General features: G+C 56.3%; 1 protein-coding gene across 5 annotated transcripts in view; it reads left to right on the top strand.

Moving 5' to 3' along the window:
- Positions 1 to 23,347, top strand: part of KCNAB2 (potassium voltage-gated channel subfamily A regulatory beta subunit 2) — an 84,887-nt gene that overhangs the window by 12,053 nt on the left and 49,487 nt on the right. Inside the window, exon 1 of one of the 5 annotated variants that reach the window (XM_081306823.1) lies at positions 8,888 to 9,363. The exons of 3 other annotated variants lie outside the window; for them this stretch is intronic. The gene's annotated coding sequence lies outside the window, so the exon portion shown is untranslated. Of the gene's footprint in view, positions 1 to 8,887; positions 9,364 to 14,134; positions 14,397 to 23,347 lie in introns of those variants that run through there. One more of the 5 variants, XM_081306822.1, reaches the window with a different exon arrangement.

Raw genomic sequence — 23,347 nt, 5'->3', positions numbered from 1 at the left:
TTCAATCCTCAGCACCACATAAAAATAAATAAATAAACTAAAGATATGGTGTCCCACTACAATTAAAAACAAAAATTTTTTTTAAAAGGCAGAGATCATAGGAGAGGCCCCTCCCCTCACCTGTCAGCCTCAGAAACACCTGGGAGTCCTCCACTACTGTAGTAGCCCAAGGACTTTCCTAAACAGGGAGACCGCAGGAGGGGCTGCATCCTTTCCTGCTTTTCCAACACATGCTAAACATTTTTTCATCTTTTCACTCTTCCAAGCGAGGCTGCCGTGAATGCTCCTGAGCGTCTCACCTCACTTCCTCGCTTGACCTGGTGGGGTGAAGTTGTGTAAGTCGGGTTCCCTGTGCCCCAGAACCCGCCCCTCCGTGGAGCAGCCTCAGTGCGGCCTCACCAGCATTGAAAAACTAATTTCCCTGTAGTTGGTGGTGGCAAAGGCGCAGGGCCTGATGGTTTTCTTTTGCGGATCTTTTTACTCAGCGGAGGCTTTAATGGATGTGGTGGGTAAAGCTGGCTTTCAGATTGCTGGTGTGCCGCATGGGCACGATATTAATCTTTCATGCCTCTGTCCTGTCACGTGGTGATGGGCCAGTAATCCTCTTTGAAGCCCTTTGTTATCTATTCTTACCCTTCCCCCCAAGTGAGGCGGGGAGCAGAGGGCGGGAGCAGAGCCCCACACAGGGTGACTTGCCCGTGAGAAGGTACCTTCTGTGCTTCCTTCCATCGTGCTAGGGCCAGAGGGCTGGTGAGGCGAGGTGGGTACACGGCAGTACCCCGTTACCCGTGGTCCCCTTCCTGAGGTTGCAGACACCCTCAATCCAACTTGGTCTGAAAATATCAAATGGAAGTTGCCAGAAATGAACAATTCATAAGGTTGAAGTGGCTTCTATTACATTGCATTGTAATTGTTTTATTTTACCATTAGTTACTGTGGTTATCTCTTCCTGTGCCCGGTTTGCAAATTAAACCTTATTATAGGCAGGAGTACAGGAGAAAGCGTGGCTTGCACAAGGTTCAGTCCTATCAGGCTTCCAGGCATCCTCTGGTGGTCTTGGAATGCATGCCCTGTGGACAAGGGGGCACTGCCCTCTCAGTTTCCTGGTACCACAAATGGCTAAGCTCAAAATAGCCCCATTCACTCTCTGGCAGTTCAGGAGGACAGAAGTGCAACATCGCCATGTGGGCAGGGCAGGGACCTTCGGGAGGCTGCCACAGCCCTTGGTGCCCCTTGTCCACCTCAGGCTCCACTTCCTGTCTGTCACTGCCTCTTGTAAGCACCTTGTTGTTGGACATGGAGCCACCATAGAGCAGGATGATCTCATCACAGGATTCTTACCTTAAACATCTGCAAAAGCCCTTTTGCCAAATAAGGTCACCTTCACAGGCACCAGGGCTTGGACGTACCCAAGGACACATTTCAACCTACTACAGCAGGTTTCTGATTCCTGCCCCCACCCAGTGCTCCCCCCGGAAGTTTCCATGGCTCTCTTTCTAATGTGGTGGCTCTTCCTCCTTGACAGGGATTGGATACCAGGTGTCGCTGGCCAAAGAGGGAGGGTGGAACGGCAGGACATGGGCATCCAGCAGGCTCGTGCTGGGTCACGACCCATACAAAGCCATCCATGGGGCCTGGAGCTGGGACTAAGCACCAGGAGTTGGATCCAGGGTGGGTCCCCTGTCTCCTCTGGCTGGTAGTTTTGGAAGGCAGAACTCCCTCCTGGTTCAGAGAGCTCAGCAGCCCGGGGAGGCAACAAGAAGACTAGGCCTGCCCCTTGCAGGGGGCAGTGGTGGGGGTCACTGGAAGGAGGAAGCACCCCACTAGGAACAGGTGGGGTTCTCAACCTGTGGCCCTGTTTCCAGGATGCTGGCCTGTGCTGCCCCCTAGAAGGGACAGATGGGTACCCTAAACTTGAGGAAGGCCTCTGTCTTGGCGTCCCCTAGTCAATAGAGTGGCACGATGCACAAGAGGCAGAGTCTTGAGACGTGCTACTAGGCCACACCTTTCTTCTAAGCTTCCAGCTCCCCCCTGAGAAGGGAGTCAAGGCCTTTGCCCCCCTTTTCTTCCAGAGGCTGTGACTGAGGTCCTCCTACTGCACCTGCCCAGTAATGAGAGCTCTTGAGTGAACAGGGTCCTCACGGGTGAGCTGGCATGAGACGCGGGTCGGCCGAGAGCAGCCAGCCCCGTTCTCTACCAGGACAGTGCTAAGCCCAGCAAGGTGCCGGGACACACTGACCAGGGTCCTGTGCACAGCACCTGGAGGTAGGCGCCATCACCACGACCAACGCAGCAGACCCCCCGGTGCTGCCAGAAGCTCAGGTCATCTGGGCGCAATGGCAGCAGCTGCCACTTCGCCTGCAGGACCCCCTGCCCCGTTGCTACCTATGGGTTCTCTCCTCAGGTGTGGGTTTGTCCAGAGCTTCAGAGGGGGAGAGGCCCCAAGCCTTCAAGGGGGCAGGGGGACAAGGCCACATGGCCCAGGGGACTGCTTGGTTGCAAAGAGGAGGCCTACATGGCCACCCATGTAAAGTGACTCTCCCTCCAAAAGTGCCCATCTCAGAAATACCAGGATGCCAGCTTCTCCCTCCTGCCCCCACCATAGGGTACAAGCAGTTAAGACCCACCCTGTCTGCCCGCGGTTCCACCCATCCTCCATCCCTTGGTCTGCGGGGGCTGGACATCCCCCAGCCTCCCTTCCCTGCTGAGTCAGGCACTGGGGCTCAGCACTGCCTGGGACGGTTCTTATTTCCTCCCCACCCCCATCTGGGTTTTTCCTGCTTTGGCTCACTTAGGCTCTCCATCTGGCCAGAGGAGGAGGCTCAGCATTTTCTTTATCCCTGCTATGGTGGATGCACCAGAAGGATGGGAGGACCCAGGCTCTATAGCCATTGCCTGTGCACCCTCCTGCTGCTCTCACCCTTGCAAGGGGCACAGCATGTCCTCTGGGCCCCCCAGCCCCACGACCTTCCCTCCCTCATCGATTATCTGGCGAGATATGGAGGTTCTGTCTCTGATGCTGCAGCCAGGTAGACACCACTGTGAAGTGGGGCAGGAGGTGCTGCAGCGGTGGCAGCAGGGTCCCCTCCATCCAGTGAGGCTGCAGGTGCCAGCAGAGTCTTCTGGGTTTGCTTATCCCCCCACAAGTGAGCTGGCAAGTGGGGGGCAGGGGTGCTGCCCCACAAGAAACCCCGCTGTGGCACCAGGGGCAAGGGAGTCCTGGAGGTGGCCATCAACCCTGCAGGTGACTTTTACCTGATGTGAAGGGCAGGGCTTGGATTTCACACTCCTTGCACTGTGTCCCCCTCACCCTGCTAGTGGCCTGTTTGCTCCCAAGGACAGGACACCCTGGACCCTCTACCCACCCTCTCTGAGAATCTTTCAGGACAAGACCTGCTGCCCCCAACCTCAGAGGGGCTGAGAACTGCTCTTGGTGTCCCCAGGACCTCGAGGGCTGTGCCAACAAAGTGGCAGCCTGAGGAGTGGCTCTCACTGTCCTGAGCGCTGTCCCTGCCCGCCAGCCCCAGGCATCTCACTGGGCCTTGCACCTCGTCTGCCCCCCAGCCAGACAGAGGGGCTGCCCCTCTGCAGGAGAGTCAGGCATGGGGCCACCTGGAGAAGGTGTCCTGTGACTGTGGCCTGGGCCCCAGAAGGAGGCCCTGGGCAGCCCTGCCCCATTCCTCAGAGAGTAGCCAGAGCCACGAAGGCAAGACGCAGGCACGCCAGGGGGACAAAAGCTAGAGCATCCGTGGTGAGCTCCACCCTGGCCAGCATGTTGAGATGGGCCTTGCCTAGACATTCGTGAGATGAGTCTGAGGCCCACCAGATGGCCTTGCGGGGCTGGGCACCCCACCCTCCGTGGAGTCCTGGGCCTCGATCATCACCCGTCCTTTGGAGCATCTGCTTTTCCGAGTAGCAGGTGGCTGCCCAGGGCCCACTATGCCTTGAGGTTCAGCCCCTTCCATAGGCAGGAAGCACAGAGTTGTCACTGGCCTGAGGTGAAGGGCTGGGTATGCAGGGAGAGCCCTTCCACGGCACCTCTGGTAGATGATCAGGCACCCAGCTTGGCTGGTGGGCTGAGTGGACGTGCATTTGCACATGCGTGTGTTCGTGTGTGTGCAGGTGCCCATCTGTGGTCAGATGCAGCCCCCAACCTGGAACCCCCATTCCCACCAGGCTTCTAGGCAGTGCTGCCCCAGAACATGCTGTCCTGCCTGGGTTCTGGTCGCTCCCTTGATTCTCTTGGTCAACTTCCTATAATGGAGGAACTCTGGCACACCTTCACAGAAAAGGGACATAAGTTTAGTTTTAAGAAAAACAACGGTGTACGACCTGGAACCTACTCTGCCCCGTGGTCCCACAGTGCAGGCTCCACGCCTTCCGGGATGGCTGGGAATGGGGTCACGAGGGCCATGGGAGATGATGGAGCCTGCTCTGGCACCCGGTTGCTCTCCCTCTCTCTGTCACCCTGTCTCTGATCCTCTTCCTCCATCTCTCTGTCTCCATCTGCCTTTGGCAAGTATTTCTTACACTTCAATCATTGGCCTTTCCTCTTGTGATTTGGGTCCTAGGTACACACCACCAATTCTATTTCTTAGTTTATATTTTCCTTTTAGTCATTGATACTTCTTTTTTGTTTTAACCCAGGGATGCTTAACCCCTGAGCCACATCCCCAGCTCTTTGTATTTTAAACAGGCCTCAGTAAGCTGCCGAGTCTGGCTTTGAACTTGCAATTCTCCTACCTCAGCCTCCCCAGTCCCTGGGATTACAGGCATGTGCCACCATGCCTGGCTACACTTAAATCATTATTTTGAAATGAAATTTTCAGTCCCTGCAGTAGAGGAGAAACCCAGCATTACTAATCATCCTTAAAAGGTTAACTGGAAAAGTAGGTGATACTGCCTGCCAGGCCTGTCTCAGTGGGACCCGGGGTGCACCTCAGAGAACCCCTGCCTGGGGAGTGCCATAAGTCACCAGCCATTCTCCAGGAATTCAGTTGTAGGCTACCTGCTAATCACCTCCAGTCAGCCCCAGTTCCCTTAGTCCACAGGTGGAATACCTGCTCAAAGGTCAGGTGCAGGTCAAGGGCAAGCTGGGGAAGAGGTGCTTGCCAGAGATGGGGCAGCCCATGATGGGAAGGTTAGCCCCATACCCCCCCCCCAGTTGGGGAGAGGTTTTCCTGGGAATCCAGGTGCCCAAGGGCTAAGCTAGCATTCTAGTGTCCAAGACTGAAACCCAAGAGACATAGAGTTCTCCAGAGATGGCCATGGAAGTCCAGGGGAAATGGCGGGTGGTTCATTGAGAGTGTTGGTTTGCAGTCGGGCAGAGGACTTTCCCGGCCCTTTGTTCCTCAGGATTGCCTATCTTTGGCAAGTCTTCCAGAAGATGCAGGTAGATGAGGTGTAGGAGGTAGAAAACTCCTCCCTGCTGATGCCCACCCTAGGGACCACTTTGAGTAGTATGGGGTGACCCATTCAGACCTGGGTGTGGCCACTGCAGCAGACTCTGGGCTGGTTAGAGGTAGAGGTGCAGGTGGTAGAGAAGGAGGTATGGGGTGGGGATGGTAGTGTAGGAGGTGGAGATGGTGGAGGTGGTGATGGTGGAGGTGGAGATGGTGGAGGTGGTGATGGTGGAGGTGAAGATGGTGGAGGTGGTGATGGTGGAGATGGAAATGGTGGAGGTGGTGATGATGGAGGTGAAGATGGTGGAGGTGGTGATGGTAGAGGTGGTGATGGTGGAGGCGGAGATAGTGGAGGTAGTGATAGTGGAGGTGGAAATGGTGGAAGTGGAGGTGGTGGAAGTGGTGATGGTGGAGGAGGTGGAAATAGTGGAGGTGGAAATGGTGGAGGCGGAGATGGTGGAGGCAGAGATGGTAGAAGCAGAGATGGTGGAGGCAGAGATGGTGGAGGTGGAGATGGTGGAGGCAGAGATGGTGGAGGTGGAGATGGTGGAGGCGGTGATGGTGGAGGTAGAGACGGTGGAGATGGTGGTGGTGGAAATGGTGGTGGTAGAGGTGTGTCTGCATGTATTTACGTGTGTATGTATGTGCATGCACATGCCATGAGATGCCCGGCTCTTCACACGTGCTTCCTGCACCAGCATCATGCTGAGGTGGGGGAGGAGGGCTGCACACCTGACAGAGACTGTCGAGTTGAATCTTAGCCTGAGAACCCAGGAGCCTGTGTGGCCACAGCCTTGCCAAGAAAGCCCTTAGAGGGTTCTGCAGGACGCCCTCGGCCTCCCTAGGAGGAGCAGCCAGAACACGACCTCTCACCGCTCCACTTCCCTCCACTCTGCGCTTCGGCCTCACTGGAGTCTGTTACCTGTAAGCCAAAAGCTGCTCGTGCAGAGCAGGCTGGCACACCTGTGCGCCTTCAGCAAAGACACTCTGGGCACCAACAAGCTGTCAGGCCCTGTCCTGGGCACAAGGGGCTCAGCAGGAAATGGGACAGACCCTGGTGCCACCATCCTCTGGGGCTCACATCTAGTGAGGGACAGTCACATGAGCAGCCTTCACAGACAGGTATGACTTTGGCAGAAAACACACAATGTCGTAATGGATGGAGCTCTCCAGGTTGGCCTCTTCGGAGAGGTGACAAGGAAGAACATCCAGACCGAAGGGGCTGCACCTGCAAAGGCCCTGTGGCACAGGGGCCCCAGAGGATCCCGAGGACACCCGCAGCCTACGCACCCAGGACTTGTCCAACAAGCACCTCAGGCTGCACACCGCCACTGCGAGCTTTGTCTGGGAAGCTGACAGTTCAACCTGGGGCCACCCTGTACTCCTGTCTTCTCTCACATGCTGCATGGACCCACCAGCCACCTCTGAGGCCCCAGCATCTCAAATCCATCAGTCCCTGGTCACCTCCACCTCCTCCAGCTGACCCAGGCGGCCCCAGCTCAAGGCGGATTGCACTGGTCTCCTCACGAGGACCGCCCCCTTGTTTGTCCCTGGACTTCTCTGCTGGTGAAGGCACAGGACGTTTAGAAGATAGACCCCCAGAACTGCCACTCACAGGTGACAGGGCAGGCTCCCCACCCTCTCCAAGCTCAGCTTCCACAGTTGTCCTCTGTGGCTGAGGATGACGAAGCCTTGCAGGATTGGGGAGCAAGACTTAAGGCGTGAGTGCATATGAAGCCCTCACCCAAGCTCTGACACTGATCCCTGCATAGTGACACTGCCCAGGTTGCGTCAGGGGCTGTCCTTTAGCTCCCCTACCACGGCACTAGGCACTTGGAACTCAGAGGGCCCTTCCCGGATGTCCTGGACCCCAGCCATTCAGTATGAGGTCCAATATGGGGCGTGGTCCCTGAAGCCCAGCCTTTACCCCAGGACCAGACTAATCACCACACCCCAAAGAGCGAGGCCCACATCCCTGTCCTGCAGAGGGCAGGCCAGTGTCACACAGAGCTGAGGACTGGAGCAGAGGCCAGGTGGCCCCTCCTCCGCCGAGCTCTCCAGGTGCTCATCTGCACTCACATAGGAGGTAACCCAGGTGGGGTTTAAAACGCTGTGTTCTTTTAGTTCAGCACAGGAGAGAGAAAGGGAGCACGCAGTCTGCGTGAGCAACTCCAAACAGAAATAAACGAGGCACAAGCAGTCTCCAAAAATAGTGCTGCGTTAGAGGCAGCAGCCCGGGCCACGCAGCAGCTGTCCCCAGCTCTGCCTCTCTGCTGATGAGCAGCATCGTGGAGAGGGCTGGCAAGACGGCTTTACAGTGTTCACTCCGGAAGAGATTAATCAGGCCTGCAATCCGAAGATGAATTGTGAGAAAGCCAGAACAGCCTGAGGGTGCCCGGGGGGGCCCTCTCACGGCCAGCACGGAGGTTGCTTGGCCAGGGAGGTTCCCCTCCATACTCAGAATGACCCCCAGAGGACGAGGCTGTGGCTGGGCACCCATGAGGCCAGCTTCTGGAGGAATAGAACAGCAGGGGCCCAGGGCATCGTGAGGATTTGTACTTGGGTCTTCACTTCATTAGGAGGGAAATCACCTTTTTTTAAACTGAGATGAGAGGTGTGCAGATCACACCTGAGGGCACCTCAGCCCACACCTCCAGCCCACTGCTGGTTTTTGTGAATAAAGCTTTATTGGAACGCAGCGGTCATCTCTGGCTGCTTTTGCACCCTGCCGTTGAGCAGCTGCAACAGGGACTGACCAGCCACAAAGCCTGAAACATCTCTGGTTTCTTTATCATATGCTTAAGCATCCTAGGGAAGCATCTGTCCAGGAACAACGGCAACTGATGCTGGGTTTGGGTCTGGTGTGATTTCAGTTTGCTGATGTTATTTGGGGTTTTAGAGGCATCCTTTAAAAAAAAAAATCTGCAATACTTTGGTTTGTCTTGTATAAAGTAGAGATGTTGGCCAGGATGTTTAGTCATGTGATCAGCCTCCAGCCCCACCCTACATGCTTCTCAGTCAGGAATGCCCACCTGCTGCCTGCAGGCCCTTGGGCTGTCAGTAAGGGTCCTCCCACAGTCACATGGGCCACCTGCCAGGCCCCCCCTGCTGTTCCATTCCCCATCCATCTGGCAGGGGAGAGCAGGCCGACTCCACTGAGCTGGGCGGAAGAGACACCTGCTCCTGGGGGTCCTTCTCCTTGGGGTGCACTGACGTTGCCCCATGTCCCTCGACTTCCATGAATCATGGAGAGCTATTTCAAACCTCAGACCATGGCAACGCCTCTACCCCCGGGACAACAGTTCTCTCAAGGGAGGGGATCCTTTCCACGGACCACAGAGCCAAGCACAGAATTAGCTTTGGCCTTTCTACTTGGCCTGTCTTGAGCATTTGAAATTTCATACGATGTGTCACTGGGCACGTGTCTCCCACAGAATGACACAAGGAGCTCTTTAAACCAAAGGTCTGCGTTTGCATGAAGGCTTTGGGGACCGCTGACACCCACCTCCACTCAGGTTGGGGCAGGAGGACAGAGATGTCACTGCTGAGCACACACCAGGCTCTGCCACGGGACGCCCCCCGCCCTAGGAAGAGGCCACCCAGTGTCCAGTGGATCTACTACATTCCCCTTCCTCCCCCAGAGCCAGGTTTTGATTGGGGACAGACCAAATGCTACCAATCACAATCACCCTGCTGCCGAAATGGGTCTGCCTTCTGGGTATCAGTTATTAGAGTGGATTAGCGTGTCAAATCCCCAGGAGAGGAGGTTATGATCCCGTCAAAGAAAAACTCAGCAGACTCCTGGAGCTGCCTGGGAAGTCAACCACACAGGCAAACCAGACCCCAGTAACCAGGAGTACGCCCAGGACAGCAGCAGGAGCTCCCGGCAGGTCGTCTTGCTTCATCAAAACAGTACACAGACCAAGGAGAAGTCCTAGAGTCAGCACGGGAAGCAAGGATGGTAGGTGGGGCGGGGACCTGGGGCCTGGGGTGCAGCGGAGGAGGGTGTGTCATGGGAAGGGTGTGTGTGAAGCAGGGCGGAGGCGCTGTCCTGGACCACGATCTGAGGTCTTCTCTACAGAACGCGTCTTGGACTTGCAACTCGGTGCACCTTCAAACTGCCCTGCCTCTCGGAGGTTCAGCATACGACTTTTCAGCTTTATAATGGGCTTATCACAGTATTGGGTGCCTTTTCAACATAGGACACTTTCGAGTTAGGAGGGGCTCATCAGACTGCAACCCTGTCGTGGGCTGAGGTGCATCTGAACCCAGCCGTGCCATCGTGGTGTGAGAGGCCAGCAGCCAGGGACCGTGCAAGTAGGTGCTAGGTGCTGAGCGCCCATGCCCCACACCCAGCGTTGAAGCCCCAGCTCCCCATGGGTGGCTCTAAGAGGCGCGGCTTGGGGAGGTAACCAGGGCCATGAAGTGAAGCCCCACATGGGAGGCTTGAGCTGCTCTCCACCTTGGGCCCTCGGCAAGCGGGAAGAGGGCAGGGACATGGATGACAGGGACAGAGCTGAGAGCATCTCCATCTCCATCTTGCATTTCCAGCCTCCAGAACTGTGAGAAGTGTGTCTGTTGTGAGCCACCTCATCTCTGATATTTTGTCACGGCAGCCGGAGCCAAGACAAGCAAGCGTGGCTCTGGGCCAACAAAACGTCTCCGCGGACACTGAGATTCGAAGTTCGCATCACTTTTACGAACCATGAAATAGTACCTTCCTTTGGTTTTTTCCTCCCATTTTAAAATGTGAAACCTCTCCTAGCTGGGGCTGTGCAGAAACAGGCGATGGGCTGGATTTGGCCGTTGGGCTGCAACAGTTTGCCGGCCCCAGCCCAGGGCACGGACAGAGGCCTCCTCCCTCCACTCACCACTGACCTGACAACGGGTCGGGATCCTGGTGCCTCAGTCATTTTAGGAAGAATGTGGACAAATGAAAACACCCTTGAGAGAGCAGGGCCTCCGTGTCAGTGTTCCACAGAGAGGCCACTGAAGGCCGCTGAGCCCATGGGGCTCTGGACTGGCTCTCACTGGAGCTTTGGATCCCTGCTTCCCGGTCACTGGCTAACAATTAACTGACCCCTTCTCAGCTTCCATGTGCAATGGGCACAGTCACCAAGCCAGCCTGCAGGGTTTCATAAGGCTTGGGTGTGACGGCCACGCATCCAAGGCATCATCGGCCAAAGAGAACTGTGTGGGCTTAAGGCAGAAGCCTCGGGCCAAAGGATGAAAAGAAGACCCTGGAGGACAGTGTCCAGCTGAAGAGTGAGGCCAAGAGTCCTCAGACACTTGAAGGCCTGTCACACCACAGAGGGACTTGATTTGTTATTGTCCCTACCAAGCAAAAGTGGGGATGCCCATCTCAGATCACACAGGGACCTTATTGTCATCCCAGTTGTCCCCACTGGAACATGTGCTTAGAGTTCCCGAGGCTGGAGGCATCGAGACCCACCAGCACGGGAACTTGCCAAGGGATGTGCATCGTCTCGAGCCCCTTGGGAAAAGTGCCTGCCCATTTGTGAGTCCCATCAAAGTGGACTTGTTCAGTCCTGTTCCTTGAGGGAAATACCTAGATGCCGCCGGAAGAACTGCTGTGCAGTCCCCACTTAGCAGGAGATTTTTGATGGTCCCAAGACCAGCCTTGTTCTGGGGTAGGCTTGAGAGGACAGGATACGGCAGCACCCAAGGTTGATCCAAGAGGCATGCGTCACTTCAGCCTGTATGTGGCCCCAATGCAGCAGAGATGTCCGACACCTACTGGAAATGGAAGCAGAACTTGGTGCCTAGCCTTGTCTGTAACAGGAACATGCCAGGACAGACAGTCTCCTACATCAGGAGCATAGAACTTTCTGGAAGCCCCATCTTCCCTGTGTCTCAGGCCACCCCAGCTAGGGGATAATTTGGGAAGTGGGGTCATAGGTGACAGCTGGGCCTGCCAGCAAACGTATCTGCCAAGTTTGCTTCCCAGCTTAAATAGGTCTCCACGAGGGCAGGGGTAGAGCGGCCTGTTGACTGCATGAAGTACTTCCTCTTATTGTCCAATTTTCTTCTTTTTACTGTGGGAGAAGACACATTGTAAGTCTTACTGTTTTAACTGTTTTAAGGACAGTTGAATGGTATAAAGTACATTCATGGTGTACAGACATCTCCACCGCCCGTCTCCAAACCTCCCGTCACCTTGTAGACCTGAAACTCTGTCCCATGAAACAGCGCCTCCCACCTCCCCACCCCACCCTGGCCACCCTGCTCCATGGGTGTCTCTAAGGACCTCCCATCAGGGGGATCCTTCCGTGTTTGTCTCTGGGGTGGCTTCCTTAGCTAATGTCTTCAAGGCCCCTCCACCTGATAGTCTGTGTCACAGTTCCCTGCCTCTTTGAAGGGTGAGTAATGTCCCTTTGGATGGACGTGCCACATCCAGCTTATCCACTGACTGTACATCACTGGTGGACACTCAGGTTGTCTTGTTGGGCTCTTCTGAATGACACTGCCAGGAACCGGCTACCTCCTTAAGGTACTGCTCCCAGTTCTTCAGGGTGAGATCCCAGAAGTGGAATTCTGGGTCAGGTGCTGGTTCTCTTTTCACGTTCCTGAGGAACCGCCCACCATTGCCACAGCAGCTGCGCCATCTTTGGTTCCAACCAACGGCACACAGGGGTTCCGACTCTCCACATCTCGCCAGCACTTTCTATCTTCTGGGGGTTTTTGACAGTAGCCGCCTGGTGGGTGTGAGGCAGTATCTCATCGTGGTTGGATCTGCAGCTCTCTCGTGACCAGTGACATTGAGCATCTTCCCGTGCGCTTACTGATTAGCAAGTTGGCTTTGGGGGAAATGTGTTCTAGTCCTTCGCCCATTTTCCAACCAAGTTGCTTGGTCTTCTCCTGTGAGCCTCAGGACTTCTCTGTGTAGTCTGGGTATCAATCTCTTATCAGGCATAGGATGTCTAAGTATTTTCTCCTTTTTTACTGTTTTGTTTGTGTGTTTGTTGCTTTGTTTTTCAGTATCAGGGCTTGAATCCAGGGGCAATTAACCACTGAGCCACATCCCCAGCCCTTTTTATTTATTTTATTTATGCATTTATATATTTATTTATCTATCCATTTATTTTTGGTACCAGGGATTTGACCCAGGGGCTTTTTGCCACTAAGCTACATCCCCAGTCTTTTTTTTTTTTTTTTTAAATTTTGAGACAGGGTTTCCCTGAGTTGTTCGGAGCCTGGCTAAATTGCTGACGGAGCCTGGCTAAATTGCTGACGCTGGCCTTGAACTTACAATCCTCCTACCTCAGCCTCCTAAAGTGCTGGGATTACCAGCAGGCACCAGCATGCCCAACACCTTTCTTACTGTTGACAGTGTCTTTTAAATTAAGTATTTCTTTTTTTTAAGTTGTAGATGGACTCAATGCCTTTATTTTTTTTTTTTTTTAATGTGGTGCTAGGATTGAACTCAGTGCCTCACACTTGCAAGGCAATGGGCTACAACTCCAGCCAAGTATTTCTTTTTTTTTAATACTTATTTTTTAGTTGTAGTTGGACACAATATCTTCATTCCATTCATTCATTTTTATGTGGTGCTGAGGATCGAACCCAAGACCCTGCACATGCTAGGCAAGGGCTCTACCACTGAGCCACCACCCCAGCCCCTAAATTAGGTATTTCTGACTTTGTCACCCAGTATTGGACAGTCACCTCCCTCCCTGGCCTAAAGTAACTTTAATTAAAAAGAGTTGGCAGTGTCTGAAGAATTACAATTTAGTTTTAAGGGCTAGGGCTGCAGCTGAGGTTCAGGGCTGTTCTGTGTGTCTGAAACGGCAGAGTGTCTGCTGAGCCCGAGGTCTGCTTGGTGGGCTTGGGCTTTCTCCCACCCTGAGGTTCCGTAGTCGCTGTGTGGTCTGTGATGACAGCGTGGATAAAGTCTGTGTTCACAGACGTGTTCTGAGCTAGGACCAGAGTATAACTGTGGCCCCGTTCCCTGCGGATCTGGGGTCACCTGTCCAGGGTCGGAGGTTCAGGGGGCAGTGATGCTAGATGTGCATGAGGACAGAGCCCCAGTCTGAAGCAGAACAGACTTGGCTCTGGTGCCCGCCTGGCCACTGGTGGCCGGGTGAACTTGGGGGCTATCTGATATTTGTGGACCTTTATTTCTTCTAAAGTGCATTTCACGGTGAGGGCTGGTGGCACACCCCAACGGGGCTCAACATGGGCCCTGCCTCCTGCACCTCCCTCTGGTGTCTCCCTGTCTCTCTTCCATTCCCACTTTCTCCTTCGCTCTTCCTCTTGCTCATCTCCCAGGCCTCTGCTTTCTTACTCGGTGCCCAGCTCAGGGGGTGAGGAAAGCCCCCCACAGTCAGTCTGCACCATCCCCTGACTGGGTAGGGCAGGGGATGGGAGCGGGAGGCAGCCCCGCCCCACGTTGTAGGCATTCACAGGTCAGAGCAGAGCCATTGAGTCAGCCAGGCCTGGGTTCAAATCCCAGCCTGCAGCTGGGTCCCCGACTCTCAGTGTGGTGAGTCCCCGACTCTCAGCATAAGGTGGCTGCAGTGCCCCTTCCCAGGGCTGCTGGTAGCTGCTTGCTGTCCCTTCCTCCCTGCCCTGAGACAGGGGCTCCCAGACTGACCGGGCAGGTCTGCCCCTCTTCTGGAGGGGTCACCATGAGCAGGAGGGTGGGGACAGGGCGTGCTCTCTCCTGCCCCTCCTCCTCCTCCCCTGCTGCTGCACGGCTAGGAGGGTCGGCTAGGAGGGTCGGTGGTGCCCGGGGCCCTCCCACCTGGATCAGGGGGCTGGAACCAGAGGCCACACCCTGGCACCTCACGGGCCCTGGTTTGCTTGGCGCCTCCGCTGTGCAGAGGCAGCCCCGCGGGGCCCTGGCATGGGCCAAGCCAACTTCCTGTTGGGCCTGTGGCCCCGGGCGGTTTGCTGTGCAGCAGAGCAGTGACTTCACCTTCCGCCACAGACACACGGAACATGGTCCCGACTGGCATTCCGGTTCAGGAGCAGGTACCAGGGTGCTTTGGGGATTGTGCCTCCGAGGACGGGTTTGTGTCTGCTCCCTGGCAAGGCTTGGGTGCCCCCGCGTGTCCGAGACCCGTGCCCATCCCCCATAGGATGAACACAGCCCGGAGGGAAGCTGCTCCTGCAGACGCCCTGCCCGACCCAGGCCTCTTGTGGCCCTGTGTGGCTTCCTGTCCAACCTACTAGGACCGCAGCAGACACACACACACACACACACACACACACACACACACACACCAAGCCACTGCTCAGGGGCCAGGCACAGTGGCACTGCACCACAGAGGTGTCTGCCTGCGACAGTTCTCCATGGATCTGCTTTCAACCCTGGGCCAAGAGGGAGAGACACAGGGTGATCAAGACCCCTGCAGGGCCGCCCCTGTCCCTCCATGGGAGAGAGGGTGGCAGGCAGATGGCAGAGAGCTGCTGAGCAGTCCCCGGTGGCTCCCGGAGTGGCCTGCCCATCTGTCCGCTCCCAGGAAGCCCTGGCCGGGGACCTCCAGTCTCTGAATGGAGAGAGCAAGGGCCTCTCTTGACAGCAAACATTTCCCATCCCGGGTCTCCCCTCTGCCCCTGGGGCTGAGCGCGGGGCAGGGGTAGATGGTGGAGGGCCCCTCACACCTCCTCCACTGCAGCTCCACCCTGAAGGACAGACAGCCTGCAGCGCCTGGCGCCACAGTGTGTCGGCCCCGCCATTGCTCTGCGAGGAGAGGGCCGAGATCTCCTGGTGGACATGGCTTCCTCCCTCCCTGCCTTGCTCTCTCCCTCATTTCCCCCCAGCAGGATATGGGTGTGGGGTGTGGGTGTGGTGGGGGGAGCGGGGAGCAGGCTGTTCATCCACCATCCACGTGGGGAGGCGCGGTGCCACGTGTGCATTGAGCAATGACAGAAGCGGGGGCCGTGTGGCCTGAGCATGTGGTCATGGGGGTCCCAGAGCCGGGGAGCACCTGCTACCTCCATCCCAGAGGGGGCTGTGGGCAAGAACCCCACAGCTCACCCCAAGTTGCCACAGTACACAGACTGCGGCACAGGGCTGGGGTCCCTCTGCCAGGTGCCGGGTGACCCCAGCACGGCACCACACATTGCCACCTGTGGTGGCCAGGGGCCGGGAGCCCTGCACCTGGATGCCCAGGGACCCAGCTCCTCAGACGCTGTCCTGGACCTTCTCTGAGTTCCGAGAACAATCCTGGGAGGACAAACGTGGGGGCCGGAAGCTGCCGAGCCGTTAGTCCCTTCCTCCAGGACAGGATGCTGAGCCAGCTGGGGTCTGAGCCCCCGTTCCCTCTCAGGGAGGAAGGAGGGGGCTCCTAAGCCTGGGGCCTTGGCCCCTGACCCAGCCAATAAGCCCAGGCCAAGAGCAGCAGGGCTCCCGCTCCAGCGGGCAGGTGTGCGAGTCAGGTGCGGGTCTGGGGGGCTTTTGTTGTGTAGGGAAGGCATGTGAACCTTGTGCTGGGAAAGCTGGCGGCAGTTAATGTGGCGTTAATTAGATGTGAATGTGAACTGTCCTTGCAACAGGCTGGACGTGGGGCTAGACCTGGGGTTCTGTGCGGGGTCGCTGTGTAGGTTGTTAACAGGAAACCGGCATCTGGATGTTGCTTTGACAAGGTTAGGTTGAGGATTTAGTTGATGGTCTTTCTAAACATTTTTTATGAGGCACCGATGAGATGTGTTATCAAATGCTCCCTCCAGTGGTCTTGATGTTGAGCTCTGTGGTTGGGTCCAGATGCTTCTTCCGTTGTCTGAATCATGTGACATCCATGCTGTTTAGTGTCAGATTAGCAGGCCCCAGGCTCAGGCCTCAGGAGTTTTGAGGTTTTTTCCAGGACAAAAACAGGGGCCTGGACATGACCTAGGGCCCTGGTTACCTCTCCACTCTTCTTCTTCCCCACCCTCCAGCCTGCACCCGGGCAAGCTCTGGGAGGTGCTGACGGGGACTGGGCTGAGCGGACCTCCAGCTCCTCCAGGCGCCCTTCTAGCAACCCTCTGCTCGTTGCCCATGAGCAGAACTGACCCAGTGCACCCAGCTCCAGCAAGAGCCCAGCTCACGGGCGGAGTGGGCTCCGTCAGAGGGGCCCCTGACCTCCCCAGGGAGGAAGGGTGTGTCGCACAAGCGCCATTCCGTGACTTGTGGTTTCCAGCGGTTACACCTCTTCCTGTCCCTCCATGAGGCCTGCTGTCAGCACGGTGGTTCCTCCAGCCTTGGCCATGCGACTGTCACAGCAGACACTTCAGGGGCCTGGCAGGGTGGTTTCCCAGCACTGAGAGGCACCATGTTCATTGAGGACCTCAGCTCCACCAGCGCAAGAGGGGGTCCCCACCCCAGCCCTGAGGCTTTCCAAGAGCCAACTGGAGGCCTGCCCAGAAGTTAGGAGCCTCGTCCTCCTGGTCCCTCGGTCCTCATCACTAAGTGTCACCTTGCACTGGGGCTTCTCTGGGCTCCGGGACACACATCAGCGAACAGAGACAAGGCTCCATGCCCGGCAGAGCAGACGCCCCAGTGCTCACAGGAAAGGTGACAGGGGCCAACGTGGGGAACTGTCCATCACTGGTGCTGCAGAGGCCACCCTTCAAGATGGCCTCCTGGTGCCCGCCTCCCAGGGACCCCTCCCTCTTGGTCCTAGGGCTGGCCTGTTTTCAGCCATGGGTCCTGGCCACATGGCAATCGATAGTGCATACAAGGTCCTTGCTCTGAAGTCCTCCGTGACCTAGGGATTGGCCTTTGGTGATTTTGAGCTTCCAGGACAATTCAGAATTGGGATGCGGCCACAGAGAGCCCAAAACCCAGAGAGGCCACCGTGACACCAGAGCAGGGTGATCATTCCTGTGTGTGGCCGGTCACGTTTACAAAAGATTAGCCTTTTTCTGGGAAAGCGGAAGGGAGAGCAAGTTTTCTGACAGGAAGCCCAGAGCAAGGAGAGCAGATATCAGAGCAAGGATCCAAAGAGAGAGCTTCTGGAGAGTGAGACAGCGCTGTGAGGCACCTGTGCCTTCTGAGAGGCACACGGTCCAGGAAGGAGGCGCACCCAGGCCTGGGCCAGAGCCCCCGTCCAGCTCCTGTGGCCCCTGCTGCGCGCTCTCCCCACCCGTCAGCACACGGAGCCCTTTTCCTGCATGAAGAATCTGCACTGGGAGGTTGAGACATCTGCCAGTCCCCACACAGCGGGTGGCAGAGTCAGGACTCAAGCCCAGGGCCAGCCACCAAGCCCAGGTCTGACCCCCTGGCAGCCCTGCCTCCCTCCCAGCACCTGGAGTGGTCCTCTTGGGTCACCCAAAGAGAATGGGACCCTGTCACCAGCCCTAGAAGAGGACAGAAGTGTGTGATGCCTCAGGCAGGGTTTTAGAAAGTCTCTCTCCAGTGCTCAGAGGACTGACCCTGGGTCAAGAGCCCATGCTCCAGGAGGGTGCCAGCCGGCCTCATTCTCTCATTCTCCGAGTTTACCACAGCGAGGCAGACACGTGGCCTTCTCTAGTACCCAGAGCCAGCTCCCTGTCAGCAGGATGAGCCAGCAGCACCGGCTCCCTGGAGTGCCAGGGGAAACTCTGGGACTTGTTCCACGTGATCCCTTCTCAGGGAGCATTTGTCCACCACACCTCTGGGGGTGAGAGGGGACTGGCTGTGTGTCACAGGGGACCCAGTCAGGCCAAATGGCAGGTGTTCTGCAGCATGTGTGTCCCACGATGATGTCAGGGAGTCAAGAACTCATCTCCAACAAGGGCGAACCGGTGAGCTGTCCTCTCTGTTGTTGGCCAAGTGAGTCACAGGGCCACAGCAGGCAGGGCCTGGAGTGTACTCTACCAACTGTATGCGTGTCACACAGCAAAGAGCCTGGGTCCCAGGAGAAGGATTGGGTCAATGACTCGACCTCATACCTTCCTCCTATGCAGCTCAGCCAGCCAGGACATCAGGGTGTCAGAGGACATCGGATGCCAGGACAGCCGGGACGTCAGAGCAGCTTAGCCACCATCCAGGCCACCCCAGAAGGGTCTGGTTTATCTTGAATCTCTGCCTTGATTCCTGGGCCCAGCCTGACTTCCCTGTGGTTTCCTGGCTGGCACAGATCCCATCTCCAATGCTGAGCGGAAGGCGTCAGAGAGGGAGCCTCTCACAGCTCCTGCTGTGACACTGGGGCATTTGTCCCCAGAGTAATGCCGTCATTAGTCCACTAGAGAAACTGGGGTCCTGTAGGCTAGGCCCCTGTTCTGTGGGTAAGGAAATGGAGGCTCAGAGAAAGTGAGAGAGCCCACACTTCCCGGTCAGGCTCCTTCTGGGTCTTCTGTGACCCTGGGTCTTTCGCGCTGTCCTGTGCAGTCTGCTGCCCTCCCTCCTTGAGTATGTCAGTTTCTTGTCCTTACCCAAGGTCACGTGGCAGGTCCATTCCCAGAACACTGCTAATCCCAATCTCACAGCCAATCGCAGGCTGGCCCCAGGGTCAGCAACACAGCTAGGAGGGATCAGGGGCCCTCAGTCAGGCCCTGGAGTCTGAACAGTGGGTCTTCCTGGAGCTGGGCTTTGAAAACAGTCGGAGGCCTCCAGGAATCCATCTTGGTGTTTTCTTTCCATTTGAACTAGACTTCCTCTCCTCCCACCAACTGCACTCGGGGCCCAAACCAGCAACACATTTGGCCTTTCAAGAAAAGCAGCAGTTGAGAAATAAGACCCAGACATTCGCACACCTAAGAGAACCCTCCTTGATTCCTGGGTAATGACAAAGAAGGGCACGAGCTGTGTCCTGGTGAATGCCCCCTGACAAGTGATCAGACCTGGCCACGCCCACGAGAGCAAACTCGTGTGCACGCCTCCTGCTTGGATGCATGAGACACCACCTTGCTAAAAAGGGTTGCTAAATCTGATCCTCAGGCAGCAATGCGACAGATCAGAACTGAGGGGGAGAACCTTTCAAAAAGTCTCAATGTCACAGGAATGAAGAGGTGGTAATGTGGGAAGGGTGCTTCTTGTGGGTCAGGAGGGGCTGGAGAAGCAGCAGGGCCAGGTGGGATTCCTGATGGATCCTGCATTTTTTTTAAGTCTAAAACAAGATGGAATAATTGGGAAATTGGAATAGAACTCATCTATTGGGTGATAGTGAATTAGTTATCTTAAGTATGATGATGATGATGATGTGGGTTGTGGAAGACAAAGTTCTCAGAAGATGTGTGCTGAGGTCACAGATGAAGTTCTGGATATGGCCGCTTATTTTCAAATGGTTGAGAAAGTGTGTGTGGGTGGGTGTGAGTGTGTGGGTGGGTGTGAGTGTGTGGGTGTGTGGGTATGTGGGTGGGTAGGTGGGTGTGCACACGCGGACATGGAGGGTGGGGAAAGCAGAGGGAAGAGAGAGAGTGCATGCAGGTAGGAAAAATGTAAACCTTTGGTGCTTAGGGTGAAGAGTGTGCGGGTGTTTATTGCTATTCTGGTTGTTTTAAACTTTTCTGAAGTTTGAAATTTCCCAAAATAAGATGGAGAGGGGCTTGGCTGTGGCTGAGTGGTAGAGCACTGGCCCAGCACACGTGAGGCATTGGGTCCAATCCTCAGCATCACATAAAAATGAAATAAAGATCTTGTGTCTACCTACAACTAAAGTAAATTTAAAAAATAAGACGGAGAGAAGGAAGAAATGCCTTAGCTGGAGCCCCCTGGCCATCCTTCCTCACCTGCTGTCCCTGCCCAGTGGACCGTGCACAGGGCAAGAGCAGGCATTGGTTTAACATCTTTCCTCCTGGGCTCAAAGCATTTCACATGCTGCTTCTCTTTGATTCTGTGCAAAAAGTTTGAGCAGACCTTTGTAAAGCTCCGAGCTTTGGTTCCTCCAAATATAAACCAGGGAGAGCTGCTCAAGGTCACACCGAGACCAAGTAGAACCGTAGGAGATGGGCGAAGCCCAGACTTTTACCTCCAACCGAGATCCCAAACCCAGCTCCCCTCCATTCACTCCTGGGCTGGTGGGTTGGGAGACAGTTTCTAAAGCCTGTCCTCCTGAGCCCTAAGGGTGAGGGACCCAGGGACACCCAGCTTAGCTCTGCATGCCTCCCTCTGGTGCAGGAGCCACTGTGCCAAGCTGGTGTTCTCAGCATCCCCACTAGGATGTCAGCTTCATGGGGATTGGCTATTTGGTAGGTGCAGTCGTTCCTGATTGGAGGGTGGCAGCTGCAGAGCCAGGAGGTGGGCTCTGGGCAGATTGGCTCCATCCATGCATCCTGCATCCTGAATGCAAAGCAGAAGCTGTGGGAATCTCATCAGCCCCTCCCTTCCCCTGTGAGGTGGCAGAGGTGGTGGGCTGTGCTGTGCCCCAACCCCGAATGGACAAGACAGGCAGTTCCTCATGAAGTAGTCTTCAGAGTGAGTCCAGCACACACACACACACACACACACACACACACACACACCCGCTGTGGTTGTGGACCGGGGGCTGGCTGCTGGCTCAGAGGGAGCCTGACCTCAGGGTCAGCACTTCTGGGAGTCCAGGCAAGGGGTTGGGGTGGGACAGGTGTCTTCCGGGAGAACTTGCTAAGTGGCAGCCATTATCCCTCCACCTGCAGCTGCGCTGAGCAGCCCTACTAGACAGAGCTGGCATTGAACTCTCCCGAGGAAGCTGCCCTGATCCCCAGGCATGTGGAGCATCCCCACACTGGAGCAAGGGTGCCGCCTGCAGGAACACAGACCGCCCAGCCCGAGATCCTCTTCTGCACGCTGTCCATGGGCCTTCAGCAGGCTGAGCCATGGTCATTCACTCATTCATTCAGCAAACTCCTCTGAGTGTCTACCATGGAAACACCACAGACAAAACCCCTGCCTTGCCCCTTCCGGCACCAGGGTGGGGAGAGAGATCGTCCACAGGACAAGTGAGTGAGCCGTAAGGAATAGAGCAGGTGATAATCTTGAGGGAGAAAAATAACCCAAGAAGACAGGGCTGGCCATGTAAGACACCGTGTCCATGGGGACCTCCTTGGAAAGGTGACCCTGGTTTACAGAGGCAAAGGCAGGGCCATGGTAGGCCTCAGGGGTCAGAGGCCAAGTCAGGTGGGAGGAAGAGGAGTGGGGGATGCCTGAGGAGGGACACTGGGCTGGAGGATCCCCAGGGAGTGTGGCTGAGCCGAAGGAGCGAGGCCACAGCTCCAAGGGGTGGAGCTGGAGGGCTCTGGGGAGGGGCTGCCCCAGAGACCAGGGCTGAGATTTGGGGTTTACTTTGGATAGAACGAAAGCCGTTGGAAGTTGTGCACAAAGTAACACCCTGATCCGAAAGTGTCAGTCTTGCTCCTGTGGCACAGAGGAGACCAGGCAGGAAGCTGTGAGGCCTGAGCTGGGGAGGAGGGACATGAGGGGAGAAGCTTGGGGCTTGGTCCAGGGGTGGATGAGGCAGGTGTGTAAGGGGAGCGGGAGTCTGGGTGACTCCAGGAACTGACTCCCAGGAGGAGGGTGCTCTTACCCAGTTGTTCTGTGGTCATGGGAAGAGCAGGGCAGCAGGTAGGGTCCATCAGGAGCTGAATCTAAGGATCTCTTTCCTCATCCTCATGGAGGGTGCTCAGGGAGCTGAATAAACAACCCTGGGTGCAGGGGTTGACGGGCTGGAGACAGACGTGGGGTCTGCAGTGCAGAAACGGAATTCAGAAAAGCAAACAGATTCACCGCCAGACCCTGGGCAGCCACCAAAGTCAGAGGTCAGAGAGATGAACAGGAAGCAGCTCGTGGACAGAAGGAGTGGACGAAGAGCACAGAGAAGCCCCAGAGGGTGTAGGGTCCTGCCGCAGAGGAGGGAGAGCCGAGGACTGCTTGGTCTGCCAGAGCCAGAGGGAGGAGAGGAATTGCAGACCAGTGAAGATGGTGCTCTGGAGAAAATCCCCTGTGAATAGACGGAGAAGACAGTGGTCCGAGAGACTGCTTTTCAGATGGGAGGAATTCATCACGTGCAGATGGCTGCACGCTGTGAGAAGGAAGACCCTGCTCAGGACACCCTCGAGAGGGCTGGCTGGGTGGATCAATGGTGGTCCCCTTGGGTGGGGGAGACAGCAGCCCAGCGCAGGGTCCCCACACGGTGGCATCTCTAAAGGCTGGAGGGTGAGTGTTGTGGACTCTGCTGTGACAGTCCCTGCTGCAGCTGCTCAGCCCTGCTCAGAAGAGCACAGTCCCTCAACAAATGGGCACAGAGACGTGCCAATAAAACTATCTGCCAAAGTAGGCAGCAGGCTGGACTTGACCCCCAGGCACCGGGTGTAGGACCTCGTCTCCAGACCAGTGGCTCTCAAGCATGGTCTCTGGGTCGCAGCATCTCTGCTGCCTGGGAACTCAGTGGAAATTCCAAACTCCTGGTCCCACCCACATCCGTGGAATCAGCACCAGTTCAAATGCAGCTGGATTTGTGATTCTAGAATTCTGGAAGTTAGCCAACCTTGAGTGCCACACTGGGCAGCCAGGGAGGATGGAGTGTGGGGCAGGCCATGCACCTTGTTAAGGGTCCGGTATCCAGGCCTCCGTCCTGCCCCCTGTGCTCCCCTTTGGCTGTCTTCCACGGGGCCCCTGGGGACAGCTGCTGTGGCTGGCCCTTTGCAGCACCCTGTGCTCTGTGGCCATGGTTTCCTGGCCATGACCCTCACCCACTGGGTGTGCTTCAGGGCCTGGGATGCCGTTGCTCGCCTGGCAGCCCCCAGCCCCTGCACTCAGCGGGGCTGGGCAGCATTTTGTGCATTAAGGGACTCTGACTTAAAGCTCAGCATCATCGGGAGTTTAGCGACAGCTTTTAAATGACCGCAGTGAGATACTGTGATTTCACGCTTCTGAGTCATCTAAGGGAGTGAGGTGTGTGAGCCGCTAATGGGCTCAGAGAAAGACTGCCCTTGAGGCCTGTGGCCCCCGTCCACAGGAACTCAGCTGCCCCAAGGCCAGGGGAGCAGCCACTGTCCAAGGACGAAGTTCTCGCCAGTTCTTGGGCCCAAGGAGCAGCACCTCA

This window comes from Spermophilus citellus (genome assembly GCF_964194105.1).
Source record: "Spermophilus citellus genome assembly, chromosome: 9".
Taxonomy (NCBI): Eukaryota; Metazoa; Chordata; class Mammalia; order Rodentia; family Sciuridae; genus Spermophilus; species Spermophilus citellus.
This window is presented reverse-complemented; position numbering and strand designations above follow the sequence as displayed.